The sequence below is a fragment of the Podarcis liolepis genome (genome assembly GCF_965112155.1).
Source record: "Podarcis liolepis genome assembly, chromosome: 16".
Taxonomy (NCBI): Eukaryota; Metazoa; Chordata; class Lepidosauria; order Squamata; family Lacertidae; genus Podarcis; species Podarcis liolepis.
In genome coordinates, this window is record NC_139567.1 from 3,534,295 (window position 1) to 3,554,957 (window position 20,663).

General features: G+C 43.6%; 2 long non-coding RNA genes across 7 annotated transcripts; one reads left to right on the forward strand and one right to left on the reverse strand.

Moving 5' to 3' along the window:
* Window positions 1-841: 841 nt before the first annotated feature.
* Window positions 842-20,560, reverse strand: LOC310695841. The gene is made up of 2 exons (XR_014520274.1): window positions 20,453-20,560; window positions 842-1,044 (listed from the first exon to the last, which is right to left on the reverse strand). It is a non-coding gene; the product is annotated as an uncharacterized lncRNA (long non-coding RNA).
* On the forward strand, window positions 2,415-6,774 carry LOC310695829. 6 transcript variants are annotated; one of them, XR_014520244.1, is made up of 4 exons: window positions 2,417-3,299; window positions 3,581-3,606; window positions 3,828-5,049; window positions 5,444-6,774. It is a non-coding gene; the product is annotated as an uncharacterized lncRNA (long non-coding RNA). The 6 variants fall into 6 exon arrangements; XR_014520247.1 differs by having other exon boundaries at window positions 2,427-3,299; window positions 3,581-5,049; window positions 5,444-6,055; window positions 6,134-6,774; XR_014520248.1 differs by having other exon boundaries at window positions 2,428-3,299; window positions 3,581-5,049; window positions 5,444-6,055; window positions 6,319-6,774.
* Window positions 20,561-20,663: the final 103 nt, after the last annotated feature.

Here is a 20,663-nt window from a genome sequence, read left to right on the forward strand (position 1 = left end):
CATCAATAAAATGTGAAAATTAACAGGGAAGAAAATGTGAGGAAAAATGGAATAAAGTGCTGTCTGAATATAGTAATTAGGTGGAACTTTTAAAGGTGCAAGTTATGGAGATCATAGAATCATACAAATTGTAGAGCTGGAAGGGATCACGAGGGTCGTCTAGTCCAACGCCCTGCAATGCAGGGTCAAAGTGATCAAATAAGTATGTATATGTTAAATAATTGGGAGTCAGGAACTCTTGCAGATCTTTGGCAAATCACTCAGAGGTCTACTAGTAGATTGTGGTCTACCTTCTGCCCACCCCGGCATAGAGAGACAGGGTGACATTTTTGTTTGGGCTCTGGAAATAGGTTGTTTCCCTAGAGATCTGATGTGAAAGCAGTGGCATGTTTATAGCTGTGAACTTTCCCCTATGTTCAACCTCAATGATAGTTCCAAGGACTGAAGGGAGAAAGGGCAAGAACCCTCCATGGGCCCCTGTTTCCTCAGTGATTCTATACCCTCCATGCTATTATTGCCAGCTGCTTCTCTTCTCCATTTGCTGTGTGCTTTTCAGGCAAAAAAATCCATGAGCAAGCAGTCCGTGGCTCCTGCTTCTACAGCCCTTCCTTCAAACCACCTGGCCAGAGTGAGAGTCGGGTGAACAAGCACATTGCAATGGTGAAAAGGAAGAGCGGGTCCAGGGGGCCCATTCAGTAGACCCCTGAATGGTGCATGGGATCACAACAATTTCCCACCCACCCCAGCTGTTGACACAGATCCTGCTCTGCCTGCACATTTGCAAATAAGTGCAACTATTACAAAGCACAGAGAAAATGCAGAGAAAATAAGGAATCAAATGTGATTGATAAAAGGACTGGACAATCCAGAAAATTTTATGCAGTGTGGCAAAACATTATTACATTAAAAAATCAAACAATATTAGATTATTCTCCATCACAAGCTAGTCTCCAGGTATGGACCTTTTAAGCAACATCACTGGTAGGAATCTTTCATTTTTTGTAGGTCGATATTGTCATGAGATTTCCTCTTTGATTGATCTTCCTGTAAAAGACAGACAGACAAATTTAACTCGATTAGCGGGAGAATGCTGGTAGATAAATACCCTTTAACATTTGATGAACATGCTTGAGAATTCCATGTCATGTGTTTTGTGCTCTGTTGTTTTCAAGACAATCTTGGTACGGCAGAAACTATTTCAAAATGCCATATGAGTGATCTCCTTCCAAAGGAACATACCTCTTTTTAATACCATTTTAAATACTGAATTTTAAATTGTAGCCCTGGGACTTACTGGTGAAGTACAGGCAATTAATGTAACAACCACAAAAAGCATGCTGCACCCCTGGAATTCTTGGTATTCAGAGAACTGGGGTGAATATAACAATATTTGAGGGTTTTTTCTATTTCCAAACACAGTTCTTTCACTTTTAATGTATGTTGTCAACTGCAGATGTTGAAGCTCATAGGAGAAAATAGTTACTGAATAGTCATGCAAACAAGCTATCATCTCAAGCAAAAACCTTAGGACATCAAGCTAGACAAGTCAAGTGTGGTCTTATTTGGAATACTACCAGTCAGCCCCCATTTTCAAATGGGCCAGTGGCTGCTAAAATGTTAAAGGAAAATACGAGTTTACCATCTTCTAACAGATCAGCCTTCTGCTCGCTCTCAGTGGCAATGTTTTCCTTGCCCAGTGCAAGAAAGAAGTGTACCATGCAAGGCAGATTCCTTTAAAAATGAACGCTGATTAGGAGAGTTTTGAATCTATTGGCAATGGCAACTGGATGAATGGCATCATGCATTACACAACTGAGGTGAATAGCAGGATAAAACCATATCCAAAGCAATTTCACATGGTCTCTCACCTCTAACTACTTTCCTGTAAAATAAGTCTAACTTCAGTGATGATTATCTGGAAAGTGCCTTTACACATTGTGCTAAGATTCACCCAGTTTTGCGAGCTACAATAATTATGCAATCATGTCATGGCAGTTAAAGTTAAGACAGAGATAGAACAGAGAAAAGAGCACTTAACTTTAAACTTCACAAGGCATTCTTAAGCATCAAACACTGAAGTTTTTAATTGTCATAGTGAAATGAATTTTCTTCTGTAATTAGTGGAGCTGCACATCTACGGTATTTCAGTCACTCCAAACCCTTCCTATCCACCAACCAGGTATTATATTTCAACACAGCAATTTTCAAGGGAAAGATGGCCAGTATGTTAAAAACAAGAGCAATGATTTAAAATTACTCCCCACTTTCTTTCTTTGTAAGCCATTTAAAAAAAAAAAAAACAAGCACCCAGTCTTCATTCATTCTATCATAGAATGTTGTGTATACACAGCATAAATATCAGGAGTGAGAAGCAACTGCTTTCCTTTCCAGCTGTGCCCCAGATTGCATATAATTCAATGGGGGCCACTGAGATCCAAGCCATCCCCTCTTCCCATTGTCTTTCCCTTATTTTCCTGTACAGGTCATGTTCCTGTAGTTTGTAATCCATGAGATTTGGGCGGATTACAAATTCAATTCCCTTGTATTTCCAGAATGTATTAATTTGGAAAGAAAATACTCATTTCCCATCAAAGCCCTGAAGTGACCCCATGTAAAAAATAAAGACATTTGCACCCACTGTATTAATGCTGCAAGGGACTTTTTTATGTGTGGTTATGACCTACTGGTGGTGGAAGGAGCGAGCCGCATTCCGGTGAGTGAGCCTGTCCTGGGCTGTAATACTGGTTTTAGCCCTCTCACTGGTCGGAGCTGAAGGAGCTAATGGGCAGAGGGATTAGGAGAGGGAGGCTGGGGAAGATGAAACAGGTTTGAAAAGGCAACTGAAACCAGTTTAGGTTAGATTACTTTTCAAAACCATTGGGCAGTTTTTTAAAGAGAAAATGAAGGGGTTTTACTCTGCTGAAATTCATCGTTTACAACTTTAAAAAGGGACACAGGTAATTTTCATCTGTGATCTCTGCTGTGGTTGATTTCAAATACTGCACGCATATATCTTAGTCAGGTATTTCTCCCTAAAAAGTGTTAGGAGAGACATTAATTTTTTAATTAGAAGGAAGCTGAAGAAAAATAGAAGATCAAAAAAGACTTAATCCTAATAACACAGGGACAGTAAATTGTAGACTGATGATGGACTTTGAGAAAGTCCCCCCAAAAGAGTTTAGCCAAGCAAAATTTAAACTGAAAACTGAGAAAAATACTAAGATGGAGATTTTAAAGTGAACAAGGAAAATTAAAAATACTGGACTGGAAAAGCCAAGAGAAAATAAAGATAAATGAAGGTATGTGAAGGGGGGAATCAAGTTTTATTTACCTTTCAAACTAATGAGTATTTGGATGAAAAGAAGGAGCACATGAAAGGAGCACTGCTTAAAGCAGTGGGAGAATGAGTAGGGAAAATAGAAGGCTTTTCTTTTAAAAGCCAATGAGACAAGTCGTTTCATGAGTGGAAAGTTTGAGTTTTTGGTTGCTGAAGCTAGAAATGTGCGTGTGGAGGGGGAAAAAAGAGCAAAGAAGACAGGGAGAGGACAAAACCGTTCCTTCTGATTTCATGTTTGCTCAGGTTGCCTTGGAAGGAGAGAAAGACAGGTAAGTTAAAAACTTGCTGAAAAGGCCAATAAAGCATTTTGAGGATGAACCTGCTGATGGCGACTGGAGAGGGACTGCTCAGGGACATGGCAAGTCCAGGATCCTGTGGGAAAGTGCTTTCTCTGAGGGAAGTTCCTGAGAGTGGCTAGAGTGGTGGATTAGGACCTGGGAGACTAGAGTTCAAATCCTCCCTCTGCCATGAAGCTCTCTCTCTCTCTCAGCCTAACCTACCTCACAGGGTTCTTGTGAGGATCAAATGAGGAAGCAGACGAGAACATCAACTCCACTAAGCCTTTCCAGCAGAACCTGCAAGATTACAAAAAGATATGGGAAATGGAGCTCAAAAGGTAACTATGGAACAGGCCAGGCAAAATTATCCCTGATGTGTAACGTGACTCTCTAGTGGGAATAACCAAGGATTTTGGATTTTACTTTATTTTTGGTAAGCATCTTCTAGGAACAGCTACTTAGCACATAGCTCAGACAACACAAAGCGTTTATACAAAAAAGCTTGGATCCTCTAGCACTGAAGGTAATATATTTAAAATACCAATTTAAAAAGCAAATCTAGCAGCCAGCTTCCTTTGGAAACTAGCGCTGCAGTTGAAGGAAGGTAACTTTTAAATGCTCTTGATTTGTCAGAAGTGGCGACAAGTGCAAACACCTAACAAGTAAACTTGAAACGCTACATCATAATAAAAGTAACAATGCAGTTGCATGTATTCTGACTGAAGGGCTTCTAGGTGAGTATCTCGTGCTTGGCTGGAGAGAAAATCTCTTTTCCACCTGCAATTCTTGTGCTAAGACACTTTAAAGTCTTAACGTTTTATTTACCTTACAAACTAATTAGTCTTTGGATGAAGACTACTCGGTGATCTTTTTCAATGCAATGCTTTTGTACTTGTCTCTCCTTTCTGTATATTCCCATCTTAAAATGGAGCCTTGAACTCTGGACTATGTCTCCAGTGTGTCTTGCAAGTGGAGGATTCCAGTGGAGGGAGAACGAATGCTTGAGAAGCGTTGTAGTGAGCTGTACTGAAATGACTGGCCTTTCCAGCAGCAGTGACAAGATTACATAATCAATGGGAAACAGACGTCAAAAGGGCAGGCAAAACTATCACTGGTACGTCATGTGGCTGTGGTGGTAATACCTCTAAAATAATGGCCTATGATTTCACTGACAAATGTGTTAAGGGGGTGGATTATGCTGTATCCCTCACCGTTCCATGTGCATCCCTCCCGAAGTGGCGCACTTGGTGGAAGAGGACAACCATCCCAGATTGGAGGAGTGTACCGTTCTTCGGTCAAGGGTGTAAGATACCTGTGTTCCCCTGCTATTGTGTTCCATCTGCAACTCTTTGCGCTAAGACTCTTTCAGGTTGCGGTGACTGAGTCGTCAGAAGAGGCCCTATTCGGTGTCACCCCAGTGAGACTCACCTGCAGGTAGGAGAACACTTCTTCTTTTGTCCCAGCTCCTCCTTTCTTCAGGCTTCCCAGAATTCATTGTACCTGAAGCAGATCTGTTCAGTTGATGAGAAAGATGCAGTATCAATAAGAGCTCTTGATACTTCAAGAAAAACCCTGCAGTGAGAGTCACCAGCTCTAGGACAGTGCTGATTTAGGTAAATTCACATTGCACCATTCAGTGTGTTTTTTTCCAGGGCAATGCTTTTTGTATGGGTCTCTCCTTTTTCCCATTTTCTTTTCTGATGGTCTCTTCACAGTTCTCTCCAAAGATCCTGCAACACTCAAATGAAGCCAGCTCTTCCAGCTGAGTCCCAGAAGTCACAGTGGTAAGAAAAGCTTTTTTTAAAAAAACACAAAACATTTTCTGCAGAATTGGTGGAAGGTGGCTGGGGACAAACTAGTGACTCTATATTGTAACCCAACTGAAGAAGCTGCCAAGTCACACCTCAAATGGACAAACGAAAGGGTGAGCATTGAGCAATCTTTCCTCTTTCCACACCAAGCTTAATGGCAGAGATTTAAATCTGACTCTCACCTTTCTGTTCTGCCCCTCTAGATTAATGGCTTATCTAGCTTCAATCAAAAATGGCGGTCAAAATGGTATTCCAGGATTGAAGTACATTTAGGTGAGTATCCCTTGCTTGTCTAGGGAGAAAATCTCTGTTGTGTTCCGTCTACAATTCTTTGTGCTAAGACTCTTTCAGGTTGCGGTGACTGAGTCGTCAGAAGAGGCCCTATTCCGTGTCACCACAGTGAGACTCACCTGCAGGTAGGAGAAGACTTCTTCTTTTGTCCCAGCTCCTCCTTTCTTCAGGCTTCCCAGAATTCACTGTACCTGAAGCAAATATGTTTAGTTGACGAGAAAGATGCAGTATCAATAAGAGCTCTTGATACTTCAAGAAAAACCCTGCAGTGAGAGTCACCAGCTCTAGGACAGTGCTGCTTTAGTCGAAATGGTATTCCATGATTGACATACATTTAGGTGAGTATCCCTTGCTTGGCTAGGGAGGAAATCTATATTGTGTTCTGTATGAAACTCTTTGTGCTATGGCTCTTTCAGGTTGCAGTGACTGAGTCGTCAGAAGTGGAAGCCTTTTGCAGCAGATTTCTTCGTAACTCTTAAGTTTGTTTTTCCCTGAGAGAACATTCTATTTTGTATGACTCAGTAGGGTAGCAATCATTTTTAAATGTGCATACGTATACAGCATTTGCAAATTATTCTCCTCCTTTTTTTTGTTTTTAAAGCCATGTGTCAGTGGTCACTATAAGCAAAGAGGCCAATTTCTGCAATTTGGACACTGAGGGGAGGTCAGAGGGAGAAGATGGAGAGGAGGATCTGGATGCTGAAGGGGCAACAAAGTTTCGTGAGCAGGAAGAACTTGTGAAAGGGAGCAGTTCAGACTCCAAGGCTGAAGCAGAGGAGGGGCGACAAGAGACTGCTGAGGAATCCAGGGAGTCTCCCTCTCCTGATGTAACAAGCTCCCCTCCAGCCTTGTCTCCAAGAACACACAGAATAATGAGGAGAGTGGAACAGAGGCCAAAGATGCTCAGAAGCTGTTTGAGGCTGCTGGGGAGAGGAGGAGCCCTAGAAGGCAGGGACCTCAGTCCTGACAACTGCTGCACAGGGGCAAGACCTACTGGGAAGTGTCTCTGAGTTGTATGTTCATTTCCTTGAATAAAAAGTTGACTGAGCACTGGAAACTGCCTTTGCTTCTTCATGCTGACCTGCATCCCGGACAGCCTGGCCCTTTGTGTTTCCCCTGATCATGGGAAGTGGAGATTGACCCTAACTTTACTTAGGAAGGAGAGAGTGTTGGTCAAAGGCGTCCTGGTAGTTGCCGCCCCTAAAGGCTGTAGCTCAGTGGCAGAGCACATGCTTAGCATTTAGAAGGACCCGGGTTCAATTTCTGGCATCTCCAGGTACGGGTGGGCCCAACTCACAATCCCCTTTGATATTATCATCTGATCAAAATCTTGGCATATTGCAGAAATGGCAAAATGGATGGAACTGTTAAAAGATACAAATTTAGAATATTTTAAGGAAGTCTGGAAACCCTTTCTAGTCTAAGTAAAGGTTGTTATTTCCCTTATGTGAAGATCACAGTGGATCGATCATCAGTGGATGATCATAGACATATCTCAGCCTGATTTAACCTCACAAGGCTGCTGGGGTGAGGTAGAATGTGAGCTCCTTGGAGGAAGGGCACGATAAAAGCAAAATGTAAACCTTGGTCTCTAATCGTTAGCTGCCATCTTTTCTTCCTCCACAAGGAAGTGGGAATAGCACCAAGAGAACTCAAGAGGCTTGGGTTGGCAGTGCAGAGAGGGACAAGGAGGCGAGGCCATTGTCTCACTGCAGTAGTGATCCCAGGGTGCTCCCATTTGTTTCAGTAGTAGTAGTAGTAATAATAATAATAATAATAATTAATAATTAATAAAAATTAGTATTTATACCCCACCCATCTGGCTGAGTTTCCCCAGCCACTCTGGGCGGCTCCCAATCAGTGTTAAAAACAGTACAGCGTTACATATTAAAAACTTCCCTGAACAGGGCTGCCTTAAGATGTCTTCTGAATGTCAGGTAATTATTTATCTTTTTGACATCTGATGGGAGGGCGTTCCACAGGGTGGGCGCCACTACCAAGAAGGCCCTCTGTCTGGTTCCCTGTAGCCTCACTTCTCACAATGAGGGAACCGCCAGAAGGCCCTCGGCGCTGGATCTCAGTGTCCGGGCTGAACGATGGGGGTGGAGACGCTCCTTCAGGTATACAGTAGTGATGGTGTCGGGAACTTTTGGGCTGCCAGATGTTGCTGAACTTTCAGTCGCCATCATCACTGGTCACTGCACATAATGGGGCTGATGGGAGCTGTACTTCAGCAACACCAAGCAAGTCAAGGCAGGAGATGTTTAGGATCAGAGTTTTCCTTCTCTTAGATGGGCTACCTTCCGAGGTGGATGAGCCCCACCTGCCCCTCACTTCCCTCTGCAGCACGTGCAGAAACAGCCTTTTTGATGGTTGGACCCACTCTTGGTCACGTCTGCTCAATCAGCCAGCCAGAGCCTATCTACGGATGCAGGGGAAGTCTCTAACTAATGGAGGGTTTGAGACCCAGGGTTTGGTTTAGCCAGCCAGTCAAAGCGTTCCTAGGGTGTGGTCTCTGTCACATGCTGGCACCTTCTAGGAGCCACAGGTGAGAGGACAAAAGGTGGACAAAATACCCCAGAAGGAGCACAATGTGTTCCCCACTAGAGGGACAACCCAGCGGTGTAGCAAGGTCAAGTGGTACCCAGTGTGGAAAATTCTTGTCACACAAACACACAGACTGAATTTTATTTTTTGCCTGCAAAAATAGTTTGACTTTATTTCTTATTTTCTTACAAAGGAATGTGGATTCTGGGCCTCTGATAACAAGTAGGTGACTGTGGACAGATACTTAAATCTACAGGCTGGATTGTGTTTTGGCTTGTATTATTTTATTTATATTTATTGTTTATTAAAACCTTCAAAGTGGTTTACCAAAACAAAAAACCAAAAAACACCACAGCAGTAAAATCAAGAAAAATTAACAGCCCTAATTTAAAACATATAAAAGCTAAAATATTAAAACAGATTAAATTTACTTCAACTTCCTAAGCGTCTGGGTATGCTTTCCTAAAGAAGAATGCTTTTACCAGGTGCCCAAAAAGCCTCTAGCAAAGGCACGTGCTTTGTTGCAAGAGGCGGGGAGTTCCAAAGTGCAGGTGCTGTCGCAGTAAACAAGGCAATGCAGATATTCTGTGGAACCTGTAGTAGTGCTTGAAACTACTGAAGGGGAGGTTTTATTTATTGTGATTTCACCGTGCTCTCTATTATCTGAAAAGGAAAATGTTTATTTAAACAACAGGACTGCACAGCAGCAATCTAGTCTCATCATGATCAGTGGGACTTATTCCCGAGCTGACGGTGCATAAGATGGGCTGCAATCATTTGCACCCCTTGCATCCAACTTGTACCTAAACCTCTGCACAAGCCTGCAGAGAGTTGTAGAGTTGGAAGGGACCCCTGAGGGCCATCTAGCCAACCCCCTGGGCAATGCAGGAATCTCAACTAGACCATCCCTGACCGATGGCCATCCGTCTTCTGTTTCCCCCCTCAGCCAGGACACCCAACAATGGAGACCGGAGGTGGGGGGAAAGGTAAATTTTGACAATGGGGTGGATTTGTCAGGCATGTGCAGGAACAGCATGAAGACTTTACACAGAGAGGAACCCCACATGGGTTTCCCCGCATGTAACGTAACAGGCAGGGAGCCAGATCAGAGAGAGAGGAAGACATTGGGGGAGGGGAGGAGAAAAGAGGACCAAAGTCCGTCCATTTGATCCTCTTTGGGATGGGGGCACTAGGGCTCTGGGACCACCCTCCCCAAAATATTTACTTGTCTTCAATGTATTGTTACCACTGTTCTTCTATAGTACAGAACATTTTTAAATTAAACACTTTCTCTAAAATTAAAATGGCAGAAGTAATAGGCAGCATAGATATCAAAGGAAAGGCGAGAGAATAGTCCCTAATAGATACAAGGGAGACGCAGATACACTGCAAGCACACAGAAGTCAATAACCCCAGAGTGGCTTCTAAGTGGGGGGGGGGGGTTGGCTGAGGACAGGGTTGGACGGAAACATGTGGGGCTTTGCAGAGGTGAGACAGAAAGGGTTTGTCAGAGGGAAACTCACTTTCTCTTTTTAAGCACTGGCCAAAATCCCTTCCGTGTTTGCAGCACCACCCCTGAAGTGGCCCTTTCAATCCCTTGATAGTCCAGCTGTAGGCGCTCGTCTTCCAGGCACACCCACTGATCCTGCTTCCTTCCTCTCCCCTTCCCGCCCCCCCCCCCGTTGTTTCCTCATCTGCCTCCTTCCCGTCCTCTCCCCTGCCTGCCTGCCTGCCTGCCTCCTCCAGCCAGGAGTGTGCTCCCAACTTCCCAAGCCTGTGGCGAATGTCACTCCCCCCCCTTAGGATGACACCCGGGGCAGACTGCCCCCACCGCCCCCACCTTGTTTTGCCACTGCTTGGAGATGCTGGGGGTTGAACCTGGGATCTTCTGCATGCCTGGCAGGTGTTCTGCCATTGAGCTATGGCCCTTCCCCAGCCCTTCAGCCCTTGGCAATCCTCTCATCTCCAGGCTGCAGATGGGCTCTGTCTTTTCTGCCCCAGCAGAAAGAGAGATTCAGTTCTGCAGCGTCATTGCCAAGTGGCAGACAGTTAGTCCTCTCTCCACAAATCAATTAGACACATCCCCTGGAAGTGCAATTAACCCAGATACAAATGAGACTCGAAGCAGCAAATGTTTCCTCTTCCCTGTGTCTTCCTTGCAGAAACACTATCTTTCTACAGGGATCTGCACTCCAGTTTTATCTCTCTGGCAAAGGCAAGTCGATAAAAGGAAAAGTCAAGTGCTCCAAGGAAGACACAGATTTGTGGGTGGCTGGGTGGGGGTCACATTACCTACTGAATAATGAATATAGCAGAGCAAAGCAAACAAAAAAGTTTGGTACTGAATGTTTCATTGATCACTTGAGTAGCATATGCTGCTTAAATTATCTGTCGCCACCTCCTGTCAAATCTGGCAAGTTGAGTACAAAAAAAGAAGGAGGCTGTGCTGAAATTAGAGTTGAGACCAATTTGGGGAAAGAAGGGGGTTTCCCAAGCAAATTCAGATTTGCTCAGAAAATTTCACACCTACCCACCCAATGTTATATATTTGTTAGAGATGGGCACGCTTTCCAAGGCTTCACTTGAATTGTCTTGGAAATTACACAATTTCCCCAAGGAGGGGTGGATAAAGAAATAATACAATTTTTCACAGAATCAGCCAGTCCAAAGGGCTCTCCCTGGCTGCTTCCTTGACCCATGACACTCCCCCTTAGCAACACAGGAAGCTGCCTTATACTGAGCAAAATCATTGCTCTATCCAGGTCAGTATTGTCCACAATGGGGGCGCCTTTTGCGTGGTGGCATGCAGCCCCCGGATCCCATTGTGGCCCCTGGGAGTTTGGGCTGGCTTCATCCTCCCCAGGCTGGATACCTGGAGGTCTCCACCTACCTCTGCCAATCGCCCAATCCCGCCTGGGGAGGCATTGTCAGGGGTAAGGGGAGGGACCATCCTGCCCACACAACGGAAGATGAATCTTACCTGTGAAGTGGCAGTTGGCTCCAGAGCGTCTCCCACCCTCCCCTCCCTCCACAGGTACGCAGGTGCTGCTATGTCAGGGTTGCTGTTGAAGGGCTGGAAAGGAATTTTCCTGCATTTCCAGGTTTTGCCTTTCCCATGGCAAAATGTCACAACTTTGGAGGTTTCAGGCCTTGGGCAGAATCCTTTAGTCTATCTTCCTAAATGGGGGGATGGGGCGTGAAGCAGTGACCCATGCCCCCCTTGCGGCGGTGATACCAGGGTTCCCCGTTAAAGGGGTCTTGAGGGGAGGCATTGGCCATATGCCGAGAGGTTGTCATTGCTCTCCCCTCCAACGACGGCGAAACGGGGGGGGGGCAGGCTCTCTGCTTGAACATATGTTCTCCAGAGCCAGCACAATCCCCACACATTCTGGATAACCCTGAAGTCTCCCAGATCCACGGCTGGGGACTGGGAAGGATAAACGCCCAGTGCCTGAGCCAAGGTCTCCCTACATCTGAAACTTAATAAAGTTGTGGCCAATTTTAATCCCATAGCACGTTGTCTTGAGTCATTATTCCGCTCGGGGGTCACCTAGGGTTGGGGGGATTCCACCTGTCCATGCAATGTCTGGCAGCAGCTCTCTGGGGTTTCAGATGGAGAACATCCCCACCTGAATATTGAGTTCTAGCTGGAGGTGGGAACCTGGTGTCTTCTGCATGGAAAGCCAATGCTCTACCACTGACCTTTGAGCTTTTCTCTTCTCATGAGACCAAAGGCAATTGTGAAAGCCTGCAGGGGAACATTGTTTTCCATGACAATACACGCCACTGCTGTCTGCCACATCCCAGTGTGCTCTGATCAGCACGATGGAATTTTAGAGACAGAATGAGGGAGGCCTATTCAAAGGGAAGGGCAGTGTGATTGCATTCTAGGGTTTGGAAATGGCAAAGAGTGCTTCTGGGCATGGAGGGAGATATTTGGGGTGCATCTGGTGGGGGGGGACCTCTCTGGCTAGGATTTCGTCCAGGATGGAATAGAATCTGAGGGACTAAAATTATTGCTTCTCCTTAGAGTTAGGCTTTTTGAACCCCAGATTAGTTTCCAAGCCTGTCTTGGGTGATCTTTATCTAGATTCCCTAGAATGGTTGCATTTTTTCTTATCACTATTTTATACCAGTTATCTTCCACGGAGATCAGTGCACAACACAAATCCCTAACCCTCTGATATATATATATTTTTAAAAATAAATAAATCTAGAAATTCCTCATGGACATTTTTCATGCTTTTAATATACCCCCATCCCCAATGACTAATATCACTAATATACCCCCATCCCCAATGACTAATATCACTGAAGTCAACTCTTCTTGTAGACTGACACTTGTAAGTTAAGATTTTGAACTTAGAAATTTTATGCAGTACATACCTAGTTAATTGAAAAGCTTGATGCAAGCCATCTTGCTGATGCATCATTTGGCTGCTCCTGGGATTATTGATAGGGAAAGAAACTCTAGATTTGTAACTGCAGACCAAGGATAGGGAGATATTTTCAGCCTGAGGGCTGCACTTCCTTCTGGGCAGCGTTCTGGAGGCCACCTGATGGTGGTGGCTGGGCCTGAGGCAAAAGTGGGAGGAGCAATAGAGTAAATTTTACATCTGTACAGGGGACTGGTTTCTCTCTGTCCTCCACCTAGACAAGCAAGAGGCCTCATCAGAGTTCAAGGGCACATGCCAACCAGGCAAAAACACTCAAGAGCAGGGCCTGTGAAGGATGTGGCCTTAGGAAATGGAGTGTGAGCTGGGGTGAGTGCTGAAAAGAGCCTTCTCAGGCTTGAGGTTCCCTTCCCTGCCATAGTAGGCACACATATCACCTCCATATTTAAAAGCAGTCTGACAAAGAGGCCGGTGAAAACACTGTTTCCTGTTAGAATCCTAGACCTTCTTCCAATGCTTACATTGTAAAAGAATGGTTTTGGGACTGCAGAGCTGATGAGAAGCTAACTCTCTCTGGCTGCTGCTGTAGGAGAAGAGACATGGGAGCCCTGGGAGGCTGCACTGCCTGCCTCACCTGAAGAACAGCTTGGAAAGCGTGAGACATCCTGGCTCCACGTATCATCAGCATCAGCATCAAGAGGTGGACTTAATTGGAAATTCCCTATAAACTTATTTACATTAAAAGTAACACTCCTTCAAATAAATTCTGTGTTGTACATGAATAACACCTCCAGCCTTCATCCAAAAGTGTGCTCAATACCTCCATATCATAAAAATAAAAAATCACATACAAGGGAACAGGTCTATAGAGCAACCACAAGAAAGTGCTGAAAGACACGTGACTGTCACAACAGTGTGTTGATAATGTGAAGAAGTTTACAACAAAATAGACAAAATGTGCAAAGGACACATTTCGTCAGGTCTTACAAAAAACCACATAGCAAAAAAATAATTAAGAGGGTCCCTATGATTTTGGACCCTTGCAGTGGTTATTATCCTCTTGGAATCGAGTAACTTCTCTGGAGGGATAAACATTCCCAGAGTCCTCCCTGTTGTGAAAACTGGAATCAGAGCCTTGAAACGTTTGTGAGGTGTTGTCTTCTGAACAAGATCTTTGAAAAGTGAAATACCTAGGGGTTAATTTGTCTGCCAAAAATTTGAATTTATTTAAAGATAATTGCGAAAAATGTTGGTCAGAAATTAAAAAGGATTTAGAAACCTGGTCAAGATTGAAACTTTCCTTGTTGGGCCGAATTGCTGCTATAAAGATGAATGTGTTGCCAAAAATGTTGTTTTTGTTCCAGACCCTACAGATTGTGGACAGAGTGGAATGTTTTGGAAAGTGGCAGAGAGATATTTCTAAGTTTGTCTGGCAGGGCAAAAAGCCCAGAATAAAATTTAAAATATTAACTGATGCAAAGGAAAGAGGGGGGTTTGCCCTGCCGGACTTAAGGTTATATTATGAAGCTGCAGCTTTCTGCTGGATGAAAGATTGGTTACTTCTTGAGAACACTGATGTCCTGGATCTGGAAGGGTTCAATAATGCTTTTGGATTGCATGCTTATTTGTGGTACGACAAGGTAAAGATTCATAAAACTTTCAAGAACCATATTGTCAGGAAAGCAATATTTAATGTCTGGTCAAAATACAAAGACTTACTAGAAAACAAGACCCCAAGGTGGTTGTCACCAATGGAGGCCAAGGCTCGGAAAAGACTCAATATGGAGGCCGAATGGCCGAAATGTTGGGAAATAATTGAAAAAGTTGGAGATACTTGGAGGTTGCAGAGTTTGGAGAAATTAAAGGATAAAGTGCGAGATTGGTTACATTATGCTCAGATTAAGGAGGTTTTTAATTCGGATAAAAAGATAGGATTCCAGGTGAAAAAATCGAAACTAGAAACGGAATTGTTAGAACCCAAGACTAAGGTAATGTCAAAAATGTATAACTTGTTGCTAAAATGGAATACTCAAGATGAAACAGTTAAATCAGCCATGATAAAATGGGCGCAGGACATTGGGTACAACATTATGTTTGCTGACTGGGAAAGGTTATGGACCACTGGTGTGAAGTTTACGGCATGTAATGCCTTGAAAGAAAACATTATGAAAATGATATACAGGTGGTACATGACCCCAGTCAAGCTCGCAAAAATATACCATTTGTATGATAATAAATGTTGGAAATGTAAGGAGACTGAAGGAACATTCTTTCACCTTTGGTGGACCTGTCTGAGAGTGAAGGCCTTCTGGGAAATGATCTATAATGAGTTAAAAAGGTATTTAAGTATACCTTCCCTAAGAAACCAGAGGCCTTCCTTTTAGGCACTGTCGGCCAGAAGGTGTTAAAGAAGGACAGAACCTTTTTTATGTATGCAACAACAACAGCAAGAATACTTATCGCAAAATATTGGAAGACACAAAATTTGCCCACACTGGAAGAATGGCAGACGCAACTGATAGATTACATGGAGTTGGCCGAGATGACTGGCAGAATCCGAGACCTGGGAGAAGAGGCGGCGGAAGAGGACTGGAAGAAGTTTAAAGACTATTTACAAAAACATTATAAGCTGTATGAGTGTTAAGAAAGTGCACGAAAGGAAATAACATGGCATCAGCAGTTTAGATGAGAAATATATGAGAATAAGTGGAATGATAAAGATGAAATTTGAAGTAATGTTATGTCTAAACTAAGCAGTTAAGTATTTGATGAAAGCGCTTAAAATATGAGGCATAATATATGAGAATTAGGAAATAAGAACAGAAATAAGGTAATAAATTGCAGTTTATAACTTTTTTTATGGAGAACGCAGGAAAGGGAGATGTGAGGAAGTCTAGATAGTTATGAAAAAACTTTTTATATATTCTATGTTTATGTTTATGTTTTTGTTTATTCATGTGCTCTTTGTTTGTTATTTACTGGTGATGGTGTTTTATATGTTTGGTGATTTTCTTTTGTTAAAAACTTGCAATAAAATATTTATAAAAAAAAAGAAGAAGGTGGGGGGATTGGCTGAGAGTAGATATTCTCATCACCATTTCCACCACCTGCTCCTCCTCTTCATCATGGTTGCTACCAGCTGCTTGCTTGCCGGTAGTGGCCAGAACAAGCGCTTGTGGTTGAAGCAAGCAGGTCACAAGTGGCTCTTCTCAGTGTCCCCCCCCCCGCCCCACTGGTGTGTGGGCCCTCAGAAGAGACCCAGCCAAGTCCACCACTGATACCAGCCCAGCCCTTGGGTCAGACTATTTGTCCATTTGGTCAGTACTGTCTGCTCTGACTGGTAGCGACTCTCCAAGTTCTCCAGAAGAGATATTTCACATCACCTGCTGCTGCGTTCTTTTGACTGCCAGATGCTTGGGATTTACTTGGGAACTTCTGTATGCAAAGCATAGGTTACTTCTCTGCATAATGTTCTCTTCCTTCCTCTTGCTCAGCTTAAACAAGACAGTGCTAATAAAAAATGGCATTGGTTTTCTACTGTCTCCTCATTAAGAAGTTTTGTTGGTGAAGCAGAATGAAAATTATGCAACCCATTTTCTCTGCATAGCTGAAATTTTCAAAGCAAACCTTTATTTTAGAGAGGTGGGAGTGGGGTGGGGGATCTGTAGACCTGAACTCCTGGACTCTGCTGCTGGACTCCAGCTCCCATCAGCCCCATCCAGCTTTGTCAGGAATGATGGGAGCTTTGGAATGTAAGGGGTTCTTCTGCTTGGAATTGTGTTTTTTGATGGGAAGAGGATCTTCTTAAAAATAAGCTTTAGGGTTAAAAACCTATGAAGGCTATAAGACATGGTAAGCAGTTCCAATAAAATAACAGTCATCTTCCAAATATGTGTATTTTACCTTAAGTAGAAGTTGTGCCAGGACTGCAAGATATACTTGCTGCAATCCCACATGCAGTTAGTTGGGTATATGTGGTCAAATGGAATGCAGAATTGCAGTCACTGATGTTGCAGCTGAACTGGCTTCTTTAAAAGTTTTTGCAAGCAGCCCACCAATTTATTTAACCTTCATTTCACCTTCATAAAAATATTTGGAAAGTAATATTGTCCAGCCACCCATTTATGGTCTGGAGTTCATGTTATAAGAGAAATAAATCATTGGAAATGAAAATCTTGCATTTAAAAATATCTGAAATAGATATAGAATTTTTTGCATAAATATACACTCATTTTTCCAGTATGCTATAATTCACTTAATCTGAAGCAACCTTATTGCCTTTAATGACACCAATCTGAAGAATGTGGGTTGGAAATAGCAGCCACAGATCCTTTCAAATAATGACATTATCAGAAGAATTGTATGGGCTATGAAAATAACTGCACTGAAATCATTAGACAAGCAGAGTTTTCAGAATTTTAAAAATTCAATAAATATGCCAAGCTGAGTAAGCATTCATTGTGTTAGATGGACTTACAAGTAATCCATACATCAGAAGGAAGGAAGGAAGGAAGAAATAGTTGGTTGTGAAATCAAGCTACAGCTTAGGTACTTTTTTGCAGTGTCATCTTGCATCATAGCATTGGACTGTAGCCAACTAAGTCCTACTCAGAGAAGAACCATTGAAAACCATGAACCTAAGTAACTTATGTCCATTAACTTCAGTGTAAGACAAGTCTGGGATACAACCAACCTCCTTAACAAAGTATAAGATTTTTATTTTATTTTCAAATTGTAACCTATCAGTCAATTGTTTGATATATTGGATATATATGGGGCTTTTTAAAAGATGGAACTCACCGTAACTCAGTTCCAGCACCTCTCAGGTGGGTGCCATTACATATTAGAGAACAAGGGAGGCCTTCATGGTGAGTTCTGGCGGCACCTCTTTTTCTAGAAAAATAGCACTGGAGATGATAGAGATAGATATATATATAGACAGACAGACAGACAGACAGACAGACAGACAGACAGTACATAACCTTAAGCCAGCTTGGCACATATTTCCTCCCTTTGCTCTATTTTTATTTTGCCTTTGCAGAAACTTAAGAGCCTCATTCACAGTCTAGCTAATCTGAACTATTTGGATTCATGCCAGTTTAGCCTACCATGATCAAGAACACATCATCAGAAGTTACACTGAAATCCTTGTCACTTACTTCCAAGTAAATTCCATGCAGAAGCCACATTATGTCCCTTCATTCCCTTAAATGGTTTGACATTCTTATAGCCCCTCCCACCACCATGCTCCCAAGCATGCTTATTTAGAAGGAAGGCTACTGACTTCAGGAATGCTTTCCCCTAAATAAGTATGCAGATGGTTGCAGCTGTCCTGTTTCTCCCCCCCCCACCCCCACCCAGATGTCCTCCTGCATTCAATGGAAATAGGATTGCAAATGTTCACAATGCCTAGTGTTGTGTGCCTTGCAAAAAGTAAATATTGGTTTTGCTGTAAATTGAATTTCTTCTTGTACAACCCAAAGAATTATATCCTGCCCACATGCTGTCTTCCTTCCCCATCCCCCACTAGGACTAGCACTTTAAAAGGCTTTCTGCACCATTCAGACATCGATTTCTGCCTCTTCCCAGGGCTAACTAAGCAGATTGCCTTCACCCTTCAGCATTTTGAGACTCTTGGGAAATATCTCAGTATTACAATGATTCAAGCAGCACAGTCCTACCCATCTCTACTCAGGAGTCAGTCCCATTATTTCAATGGGGCTTGTTCCCAAGCATGTTTGCAGTCTTAATATACACAGGATGCAAGCTGTGATAAAAATGGCACCTTTGGGTCACACATGGTCGGAAGAATATTAAAAAGAGTCCGTCTAACAAGCTGTCTGTGCAAATGCAACTCTGCAAACGTCCCAGAGAAGCCTGCTTCAGTCTCCTTTCTCCGCTGACTGCAGTGCTGCAGTTCTATGACAACACCATATTAATGAGCCAGCAGCAGCGTGGACTTCCGGATGGCTTTCAAAGTTGATATTCCAACTTTGGGTAATAGTGGCACCATGAATAACCTCTCTTGCACAAACAAGAATGCAAGAATAACCTATCTATCTCCCACAAACACACGCACACAGGACTTAAAACTAGCCAAGCTTAGAATCATTTCACAGGTGCCTCCTTAGAAATCTGCATGTATGTTCTGAACCCTGCAAAGGCAAGAGCTGTAAAACAAGTCTGAATAAGGCTCCACACCTACATGGAAGGAGTTCCATTTCATGAAGTGGGACCTACTTCTGAGAAAAAGTCCTTCAGGCATGCCTGTGTTTCATCATTTGCCATGGGATACACACAGAGAAGTCTTCCCTCGGTTTAGAAATGAATTCTTACTCACTTATTCAATTCGTTTTTTAAAAAACCATTTTTAAACTGCTTATTTTATTTTATTTTAAAAACATCATGCCACACCAATTCCATTAAGTGTGGAATGATTCAGTTCATGTACAACTTACTCTAGAGTTGTTCCACTAGATTCAGTGGGGCCATTGTGAAATAAGTGGAGTGTGGGATGAGCACCTGCTGCTGCAATGAAATTGCGAGCTGTGCAGCCCAATTTTATGAATGTCTTCAGTAAAGTAAATCCCACTTAGTTCCGTGGAAACTCACTTTCTTCAGATGTGAAGAGCCTCATAGGTTTCAGAAATGAAACAGGGGAGTTGCCATGTAAGTCTACTGCAGCAAACAATATGTGTATTTTTAATATATAAAATAATAGCTCACTGCGGGTGTGTAATGAATAGAAGGACAGATAGACAGATGGGACAGCTGTTAAGAATGTGACTAAATGCCAATTTTAAAAAGGATAGACTTGGTGAATGCAATATCACTCATACAATTGTTAACAGCGAGACTGTAAGTTAGCCTTCCCAGCTCTTAACTACTTTAGACATCTCTTCCTTTTAAATCTCTCTTCCCGCCCCAATCAGCCACCGCCCCGGGCTGTCTGACCTTTTCAATGTCAAGCCCTTGATAGGTACTTTTAACTACTGATCCTTTGATTACCGCGATTCCTTTTAATGAGGATCTGTCATATTTTAATAGAAAAGTCTTGTTTGTTTTTCAGGAAAGAGAAATTCTTTGTTGGGAAATCGAAAGGGTTAGGAAGGAGCTCTTCCTGCCGCTCTGCATTGCAGATGGGGAATCAGCTTCACATTTAGATCTTTGCAGAAAAGCGGCAGGACGGCCGAGCTTTGCTATGTCAGTTTAGAAGCAAAAATTCAGGCACCAAACACACACATACACACACACACAAACACACACACACACACACACACACACAAAAAAAAAACCAACACGCCGGTACTGGGGAGGTTTATTCAGCAGCGAAACTCTTCCTCCTTAGGCCGCTCACGGCCCGTTTTTCCCTGCGGCGCTGGCCTTGGTGCTGAAGCCGCCATGACTGACAGAGACAAGACACGCGCCCGCGCCTTACCTGAATACCCACCCCCACCAACCCAGCATACGATGCTTGCCTGGATCTCCTAGAAAGGAGATCCAGTAGCCACTCACGCCGCCCCCTGCCACTGTCACCACCCTGCCCCATGTGGGCCAGGCGGCGGCTCCTTGGGTGACTGCTCCACAGGGGGCCGCTGCAGCGACGTCTGGAGCCGGGGCAGGAAATGAGGGGGGGGACTCGGGAGGAGACGGGGGGAGGGGAGGATTGGATGAAACAAGAATAAGGAAGTAGAAATGTGGGTGAGGAGCGGGTTACCATGGGGGGGGGGGAGAATGTGCACCACTGCACTCCTATATGCACACTTAAGCCCCACTGAACATTGTGAGACTCACCTCGCAGAAAAAGTGCACCAGAACCGTAAGTGAACGTTCAAATTCCGTTCAGAAGGCGCGCAGTGGGGTGTGGAGGGGGGAAGTAGCCAAGGAAGGAAGGAGTTTATGAAAGGACAGTCTGGCATTCGGGTGCCTCTTTCCAGGGGAGAATCTGAAGGAAAGGGTGTGGTTTACTCTCAAAGGGCGGGGCTTCCGTCCCTTGGCCCCGCCT